The following is a 10,333-nucleotide window of genomic DNA, read 5'->3' as shown; positions in this document are numbered from 1 at the left end:
TCATTAGTTGCTCAGCCTCTATCAATTTTTCTTTGATCAGTTTGTCCAGTTGCCTTTTGAGCCAACACACCTTTTATCAGCCACGGTACTTCATGTTATTGGAATGGGAAGAATTGCCTCATCTTTAGCTTGGGGCTAGGCAGCTGAGAGTTTGATTTAACACCCACTGACAAGAAGGCAAATAAAACTGCTCCTGATATTCGTGCTCATATAGAGGGCCAAGGCTGTTCCCTTGCTCCTGCTCCTCTTATGGGAACAGCTTTGCTCCTGTATAGCATTTCATATTAAAAATATTCTCTCAAATCCTAGTTCAACATGTCTTCAAATTTCCTTCTCTCAACTGCAAAACTGCCATATCACTGAGTTCCCATGGGGATGTGTTGGCAGGTGTCGTGGTTTAAGCCCCGGCTGTAAATTAGAACCACGCAGTCTACTGCCTCCCCCCCACTCCCCAGAGGGATGGGGAGGAGAATCGAAAGAATGTAACTCCCACGGGTTGAGATAAGAACAGTCCAGTAACTCAGGTATAACACAAATCACTACTGCTGCCACCAATAATAATAATGATAAGAGAAATAACAAGGGAAGAAAATATGATACCGCTCGCCGGAAAAGAGCCCGACCGAAAAGAGGACGTGCCCTTCCGGGTAGCTCCCAGTTACATCCCCGGGCATGACGTGCTGTGGTATGGAATACCTCTTTGGCTAGTTTGGGTCAGGCGTCCTGTCCCTGCTTCCTCCCGGCCCCTCCTCCTCCCTGGCAGAGCATGAGACTCACAAAGTCTTTGATCAGTCTAAACATCACTGTTATCAGCTTTGTTCCGAGGCTGAAAGTCAAAAACACAGTGCTGCAACAGCTACTAAAAAGGAGAAAAACTGACTGCTACTGCTGAACCCAGGACAGTATCCACCCCTTATTCCATACCATTCACGTCATGCTCAGATCCCACATTTTCCATATACCCTCACTCTCATTTCAGTGCACTGTTATCTTAGTGCACGGACCAATTCCTATAAAGCTACTGAGTCCGTTCGGTTCATGATGTTGGGCTCCATCTCTTGTAACAGTCTTTCAGGGCAGGAGAGGCTGTGTGCAGTGTTGGATCGTTGTCTGCTGATGCTGATCATTCCTTCACTGTAGAACTCATCCGGTTCTATCAAAGTTCATTCTCTGTTGGGATGATGGTCGGAGGGAAGTCAGGGCCAGTCGCTGGTGCCCTGCAGACTTCTAGTTGATGGCTCTAGCAGGCAACAGCGTACAATTGAGTTCATTGTCTGTTTTCCCCTAAAATCAAATCCCCTTGAGGTACGCATCGGACTTCCCCATCTTCCTGCATTACCCACCAAGTATATCCAGGTCCCTGAGCAAAAGCAATCCCACGAGTGGGTTTGCCTTTACCTGAAGCAGGAATAACCCAGACTGTCTTCCCCAGCAAATTCTTCATGTGCACCACAGGAACTTTGTCCCCCTCTACAATATGTAAAAGTTCCGACTGGGCTGGGCCAGCCCTGTTGGCAGATCCTCTGGTGTTGACCAACCAGGTGGCCTTTGGTAAGTGTGTATCCCAATGCTTGAAAGTTCCCCCGCCCATTGCTCTCAGTGTAGTTTTTAACAGCCCATTATACCGTTCGATTTTCCCAGAGGCTGGTGCATGGTAGGGGATGTGATATACCCACTCAATGCCATGCTCTTTGGCCCAAGTGTCTATAAGGTTATTCCGGAAATGAGTCCCATTGTCTGATTCAATTCTTTCTGGGGTGCCATGTCGCCACAAAATCTGGTTCTCAAGGCCCAGGATAGTGTTCCGGGCAGTGGCATGGGGCACAGCGTATGTTTCCAGCCATCCGGTGGTTGCTTCCACCATGGTAAGCACATGGCGCTTGCCGTGGCGGGTTGGTGGGAGTGTGATATAATCAATCTGCCAGGCCTCCCCATATTTGTACTTCAGCCATCGTCCTCCATACCAAAGAGGCTTTAACCGTTTGGCTTGTTTAATTGCAGCACATGTTTCACACTCATGAATAACCTGGGCAATAGTGTCCATTGTTAAGTCCACCCCTCGATCACGGGCCCATCTGTATGTTGCATCTCTGCCCTGATGGCCTGAAGTGTCATGGGCCCACCGAGCCAAAAATAATTCACCTTTATGTTGCCAATCTAAGTCCATCTGAGCCACTTCAATCTTAGCAGCTTTATCCACTTGTTGGTTGTTCTGGTGTTCCTCAGTGGCCCGACTCTTGGGTACATGGGCGTCTACATGGCGTACCTTCACCACCAGGTTCTGCACCCGGGCAGCGATATCTTGCCACAGTGCAGCAGCCCAGATGGGTTTACCTCTGCGTTGCCAGTTGCTCTGCTTCCATTGCTGCAACCACCCCCACAGGGCATTTGCCACCATCCATGAGTCAGTATAGAGATAAAGTACTGGCCACTTTTCTCGTTCAGCAATGTCCAGGGCCAGCTGGATGGCTTTCACCTCGGCAAACTGACTCGATTCACCCTCCCCTTCAGCAGTTTCTGCAACTTGTCTTTGAGGACTCCATACAGCTGCCTTCCATCTCCGATGCTTTCCCACAATACGGCAGGACCCATCAGTAAACAAGGCATACTGCTTTTCACTTTCTGACAGTTTATTATATGGTGGGGCCTCTTCAGCACGCATCACCTCCTCCTCTGGTGACATTCCAAAATCTTTGCCCTCTGGCCAGTCCATGATGACTTCTAGAATGCCTGGACGACTGGGATTTCCTATTCGAGCTCGTTGTGTAATTAGTGCAGCCCATTTACTCCATGTCGCATCGGTTGCATGATGTGTAGAGGAGACCCTGCCTTTGAACATCCAGCCCAGAACGGGCAACCGGGGTGCCAGGAGGAGCTGTGCTTCAGTGCCAATCACCTCCGAAGCAGCTCGAACCCCTTCATAGGCTGCCAGTATCTCTTTCTCAGTTGGGGTATAGCTGGCCTCAGATCCTTTGTATCCCCGACTCCAAAAGCCGAGGGGTCGACCTCGAGTCTCCCCTGGAGCTTTCTGCCAGAGGCTCCAGGTAGGACCATTCTCCCCGGCTGCGGTGTACAGTACATTTTTTACATCTGGCCCAGTTCGGACTGGTCCAAGGGCTACTGCATGAACTATCTCACGTTTAATTTGCTCAAAGGCTTGTTGTTGCTCAGGGCCCCATTTAAAATCGTTCTTCTTCCGGGTCACATGATAGAGAGGGCTTACAATCGAACTGTAATTTGGGATGTGCATTCTCCAGAACCCCACAGCACCCAAGAAAGCTTGTGTTTCTTTCTTATTAGTTGGTGGAGACATTGCTGTTATTTTGTTGATCACATCTGTAGGGATCTGGCGACGTCCATCTTGCCATTTTATTCCCAAAAACTGAATCTCCTGTGCAGGTCCCTTGACCTTACTCCGTTTTATGGCAAAACCAGCTTTCAGCAGGATTTGGATTATTTCCCTCCCTTTCTCAAAGACTTCTTCCGCTGTATCACCCCACACAATAATGTCATCAATGTATTGCAGGTGTTCTGGAGCTTGCCCCTGTTCCAGTGCATTCTGGATCAGTCCATGGCAAATGGTAGGGCTGTGTTTCCACCCCTGGGGCAGTCGGTTCCAAGTGTACTGGACGCCCCTCCAAGTAAAAGCAAACTGTGGCCTACACTCTGCTGCCAAAGGAATTGAGAAGAATGCATTGGCAATATCAATCGTGGCATACCACTTGGCTGCCTTTGACTCCAGTTCATACTGAAGGTCTAGCATGTCCGGTACAGCAGCACTCAATGGTGGTGTGACTTCATTCAGGCCACGATAGTCTACTGTTAGTCTCCACTCTCCGTTAGACTTTCGCACTGGCCATATGGGGCTATTAAAGGGTGAGCGGGTCCTGCTGATCACTCCCTGACTCTCCAGACTACGGATCAGCTTATGGATGGGAATCAGGGAGTCTCGGTTGGTGCGGTATTGCCGCCGGTGCACTGTTGCGGTCGCGATTGGCACTTGTTGTTCTTCGACCTTCAGCAACCCCACAACAGAAGGATCCTCTGAGAGACCAGGCAAGGTGGACAGCTGCTCATTTTCCTCAGTCTCCAAAGCAGCAATACCAAAAGCCCATCGGTACCCTTTTGGGTCTTTGAAGTACCCTCTCCTGAGGTAATCTATGCCGAGGATGCATGGAGCCTCTGGACCAGTCACAATGGGGTGCTTTTGCCATTTCCTTCCAGTCAGGCTGATCTCAGCCTCCAATACAGTCAACTCTTGGGAACCTCCTGTCACTCCAGAGATATAGATGGGTTCCACCCCTTGACAGCTTGACGGCATCAGGGTACACTGTGCACCGGTATCTACGAGAGCTTTATACTTCTGTGGGACTGATGTGCCAGGCCATCTGACCCACACAGTCCAGTAAATCCGATTATCCCCTACCTCCACCTGGCTGGAGGCAGGGTCCCTCTAACAGTCATCACAACGTTGGACACCTAAGTCGTATTGAAAGGGATTATTCTTCGTTATCACAGGAGCTGGAGTAAAATCAGCTCTTCCACTCCATCTGGGAACCTGCTCACCAGAGACTGAAGCCGCAGCTCTCATGGGATGATTAGTCTTGACCCTTGTTCCTATTTTCAATTCATGCACCCGTTCCTCCAAAGCTGAAGTAGGTTTTCCATCCCACTTCGTCATGTCTTCTCCATGATCCCGCAGGTAAAACCATAGGGTGGCCCGTGGTGTTTGCCTTCTATATCTTCTGTCTCGAACAATAGGACGTCTTTTGTTAACAGCTGAGACCTGTGTTGGTACACGTGAGGAGCTGGATAAATCAGATAGATCGTCCCTCAATTGTTTGACATCCTGGGACAGTTTTTCCACAGCTGAGATGATGGAAGGGGTGAGATTGTCTTCGAACTCTCGGAGTTTATGAATCATTTCATCCACTGTTGGTGTTACTATGTCACCCCAGGTTACTGTTGCCAATGAATGGGCATATGATGACGGTGCATTCCGTGTAAGTTTTCGCCACATGGGTCGTGTACATTCGACTTCATCTGGGTCTATGGGTATATCTCCGTTATTCGGTTTGATGTGATAAATCATCTCTACGATGGCTGATTCCCTCAGAGACTGGATGCCTTTGTCTAAAGTAGTCCACTTGGCCGAACGACTCGTAACATCGTCCTTGTATGGAAATCTTTCTTTCACAGCTGCCAAGAGCCGCCTCCAAAGACTGAGGGACTTTTTCTCTCTTGCAATTGCTTTGTCAATTCCCCCTTCTCTAGCAAGTGATCCCAGCTGCTTGGCTTCTGTACCTTCTAGTTCGTGACCATCGGCCCCATTGTCCCAGCATCGGAGCAACCAGGTGATGATGTGCTCCCCTGGTTGACGGGTAAAATCTTTTCGCATATTCCGTAGCTCGGTTGAGGTCCGAGGTCGAGAAGTCACCTCTTCTTCTTCTTCGTCATGTGATGATGACTCCTGACCAGATGCTGTCCTGAGTGGTGAATACATTGTTTCTTCATCTCGCTTCACCCTTCTTGCCTCTTTTTTGCTTTTTCTCTTGCGTAGAGGGGCAATCGATATTGGTACGAATTGGTCCTCTGGTTTAGCTGCAGTCATCACTGTGGTTTGAGTAGCAACAGTACTTGTTGCTGGGGGTGGTGTAGCTGCTGTGGTTGGAGCTGGGGTAGCTTCGCTGTCTGTTGCAGTTGAAGTTTGAGTAGCGGCTGTACTTGTCGCTGGGGGTGGTGTAGCTGCTGTGTTTGGAGCTGGGGTAGCTGCACTGTCTGTTGCAGTCGAAGTTTGAGTAGTGGCTGTACTTGTCGCTGGGGGTGGTGTAGCTGCTGTGCTCGGAGCTGGAGTAGCTGCGCTGTCTGTTGCTTCGCCCTCAGATCCAGGGACATTTCTTTCCTTTTGAAGGTGCTGGATAGCGTTGAACAAGGCCCGGTAGGCATAGGCCAAGCCCCAGCACGTTGACATGATTTGTCCCTCTCTGGTATGACCAGGATGACAGCACACCTCATTTAAGTGTTTTACTAATTCTTCTGGATTTTGCAGTTGTTCGGTGGTGAAATTCCAAAACACTGGAGGGGCCCACTGACCTAGGTACTTGCCCATACTATCCCACACACCTTGCCACTCATGGCTGTCCAGCCTCGGGGAAAATCTCTCGGTCCCCCTATTTTGTCGTCTAACCCCAGACAAGACCCAAACCCGACTCTGCTTAACTCTTGAGATCAGACGTAATGGTTGTGAACAAAACACACTCTGTATGCGTGCCAACATGGTGACCCCCATCACAATCAGCAAACAGGTCTCAACAATATTAAAAGGCCACTCAAAAATTTCAAAACTCTCAAACGATGCTGTAAACGGTCTGGGAGGGGCACTGGGAGGGTAAAAGAATGTCTCCTTCATAGGTTGACCACCCAGGAAGGAGAAAAAAGATGTATAGTTACTAAGCATTTGTATTATATACCTCCCAAAGTATAAAGGTTGTGACCACACTGGGAACACAAGCCAGATCAGTTTCATGATCAATCCTTCTATTGTATTACAAGTCATTGCTACAAAATACAACGAGACAACAACCTTAGCCCAAGCCCCACACTTGAAAAACACCAACACAGCAAATACCGGCTCTAAGTAACCTACGGCATATTGAGACTGTGAGATCAAAAACAACAACTTTGAGAGCCAATAAATCAGCATTGTGCCTCAATCAGATCTGTTGTTATCTCAACCCTTCCTGCCCCACGTTGGGCGCCAAAATGAACTGTCGTGGTTTAAGCCCCGGCTGTAAATTAGAACCACGCAGTCTACTGCCTCCCCCCCACTCCCCAGAGGGATGGGGAGGAGAATCGAAAGAATGTAACTCCCACGGGTTGAGATAAGAACAGTCCAGTAACTCAGGTATAACACAAATCACTACTGCTGCCACCAATAATAATAATGATAAGAGAAATAACAAGGGAAGAAAATATGATACCGCTCGCCGGAAAAGAGCCCGACCGAAAAGAGGACGTGCCCTTCCGGGTAGCTCCCAGTTACATCCCCGGGCATGACGTGCTGTGGTATGGAATACCTCTTTGGCTAGTTTGGGTCAGGCGTCCTGTCCCTGCTTCCTCCCGGCCCCTCCTCCTCCCTGGCAGAGCATGAGACTCACAAAGTCTTTGATCAGTCTAAACATCACTGTTATCAGCTTTGTTCCGAGGCTGAAAGTCAAAAACACAGTGCTGCAACAGCTACTAAAAAGGAGAAAAACTGACTGCTACTGCTGAACCCAGGACAGCAGGATAGTTAAAAGAAAAGCCAAACCACTAAATGTTCTTTTCAGCTTGAAGTCCGAGGGCAATAGGAAAACTACTTTCAGCTTAGACAAAAACCCAATGGAATAACATCATTTGAGTAGTTTAATTACATTACCTCATGCTGAGCAAGTAACAACACATAGAAATTAAATTACTAATCAACTACTTCAGCATTTAAAAGGATAGAAGAACTTTTGAAGGGGCTTATTGTTGAAAACATAAAAACCTCAAGAGATGAACAGACCTGGATCCTGCTATGGAGGCCACTGTGCTGCTTCTATGAAGCATTAGAGAATTAGCTGTTTCCAACACACTGGGTTTTCTACAACAGCAAAAGCCAGGAATTCTGTTTCTGCCTATCTCCCTTCTTAGGCCCTCAGCCACTTTTTCCATACTGCTTTCTAGTCCTTCAGGAAGTTTCTATTAGTTACAAGCGATGTTAGCATAGAGACCTTTGTTAAAAGAGATTATGAAATGATTCAGACAACATCAATCTAAAGCATCAATCTTTATTTATAAAGTAAATTACAAAATAGATAAGGTAGACTTAATTAATTTTAGCTTCTGAAGGTGGTCTTCACTGAATACACAGACACTGTAAATCAATGTGTTTATCCAAGTAATGGAGCAATTATTGCCTTGATTAGTTTTGCAAACCTCTGACAGGAGTGTCTTAAAAGATCAAGTTCTCCCTACTTTGCCACATAAACTTTTCAAACAATAATTACCTGTCATGTTAATTAACTATTTAATAGCTTGTGAGTTAACTGCAAGCAGCTGCATTGCTTTTGGGTGTTAGGAAGGCCAACAACAGTTTGAATGGACACTTTCAATTATTTAATGACAAGAGACAGTTAAAGGAATAACTTCCATTAATGCCCTCATTTTGTGCTGGCTCTGAACATTCATTAACAGCAGTAGTGTTATGTGAGGCAACTACACGGATGTAAACGTGATAGATCTTACAAAAAGACTAGATGCTCTTTATTGCTTATTGTCAGGAGAAGAGCTACAAGAGGCCTGGAGAGGCAGTTGGTAGTGCAAGACTCTATACAATTCTCTTTTAGGGGAAAGCTGAGGGGGAAATACACTCAGGACATGACTCTGCGGGGTGGTCAGAGGGTTGTACACCCACATCAAATATTTTCAAGTAAGGTAACTTGCAGTGCCTGGGTTGGGCTGAACTCTATAGCAGCCCATGATAAATGCCCTCACAGAATCACTCAACCACTTCTCACCATCGTCCATATTAAGTTTTCTACCTCCTATCCTCATCTACCTAGGGCAGGACTAGAAAAAAAACCCCAAAACAAAACCCAAACACAACATGCACGTTACCGTATCAGGTCAAACTGTTCATTGTTTAAAACATTTGGTATTACAAAGCTGAACTTCTTTACTGGCTCAAGTGAGTGTAAAAACGTATGTGCACTCTTGGCATGGCTGACACATAGGCAGGAATACTAAACTGAAACAGAAAACCCTGGAGCAGCAATTTTTTAAGTGCTGCACTCAAGGGTTTTCCTTAAAAAAACCCAAACCCCAAAATGAGTTGGGTGTGCTGAAAAGATTCAGGGTTCAACTAAAAATACATTTAATTACAGCGTACAATGAGCTGCACGCACATTACCATGTTTAATAAACAATGACACTTGCCTGACAGGTAGCATGCAGAAGAAACACTTCAAAGGCCATGTCCTTGCCCTAAAGGGAAAAGGCAAGAGGCAGAAAAAGAACATGGTAGCCTAGGGCAAGCAGGAGATTAGCTGAGGAGCCAGAGCTATTGAAGTGGATTGATGTAGTGTGTAAGATTAAATGAAAATAACTGAGGTGTCAGATTTCTACTGCATATAAAAGAACCACAGTAAAACCAACAACTATGGCAATCTTCACATTATATAGTGCAATCTCTGACATCAATAACAAGCTAGTATCTCCAAATAAAATAACACATAAAGATAAAACAAATTTCATCAGGAACTAGTAGTGTCAAAGCATTATTTCCCTAAAAAACTAGGTTAAAATCTATCTCCCAGCAGGCAAACATATGATTCCGCTATATAATGTGTACACCCTGCACCTATGACAATATGCAGCGAACCAAGACTTGCAACTCCCATGTAGCTTGGAAAAAAATATTCAAACCCCACAAAGCTCACATGCAAGACACTAAAAAGCAAGTCCCCACTGGGGAATATAACCTATCCACTAGTATTTGTCTCATTACATGATTTTAAATATTTAAGGTCACCCAATACTTGACTTCCATATCTAATTCTTCTTGAATCCACTTGTTAAAATAATCTGTTTTCCCTCTTCCTATCAAAGACTATTCTGGGTGATTTTTGTGTTTTAGAAAAGGGAAGGGTTAAAAAACCAGAAAACAAAAGACAAAATCCTAACCAGGTGCTGCCAGCAGTTATTCAAGACCTAGCTGGATTTTGTTACAGATTTAAGTTACTACTAAAGTCCAAACGTTTAGGAAAAGTAATTTTCAGTATACTTTGAAGGCTAAAACTGGTGTTGATGCTGCAAATGCATGAGGATCTCAAGAATAACTCACCATTCTGAAGCAAGTTATTTCCATTTTTACTGAATTTACACAGTTTTAGATCCAAGTGCACAGATAATCAATTATTTATCAGAAACTTTAAGCATATTGCTTTGAAAGCAGCTCCATAATCTACTGAGTATACTAACTCATGCACTTTTAATCACCTTTCCCTTGGTCATTCAGTACTTACTATGTAAGGCCTATGAGTGGTACAGAAGCCTGGAAAAGCTCTAGTGGTTCTATGTCAGATTTCTTTAAAAGACAGTTCCATGAGATTAGTTACAAATTTAACATGACCATGCTTTCATGTGGGAAAATATCCAGCTATTCCTGAGCACAGATACTAATTGATGGGTAACTAATTTTAGTTTATCTTTTGTATTACCAAAAAACCAAACCAACAACAAAACCCAACAATGCATCATGTCAAAACCAGAAGAAAACCTTCTATTGTACTAAGAACTACAAGGGTAAACA

Source organism: Psittacula echo (assembly GCF_963264785.1).
Source record: "Psittacula echo genome assembly, chromosome: 1".
NCBI lineage: Eukaryota > Metazoa > Chordata > Aves > Psittaciformes > Psittacidae > Psittacula > Psittacula echo.
This window is presented reverse-complemented; position numbering follows the sequence as displayed.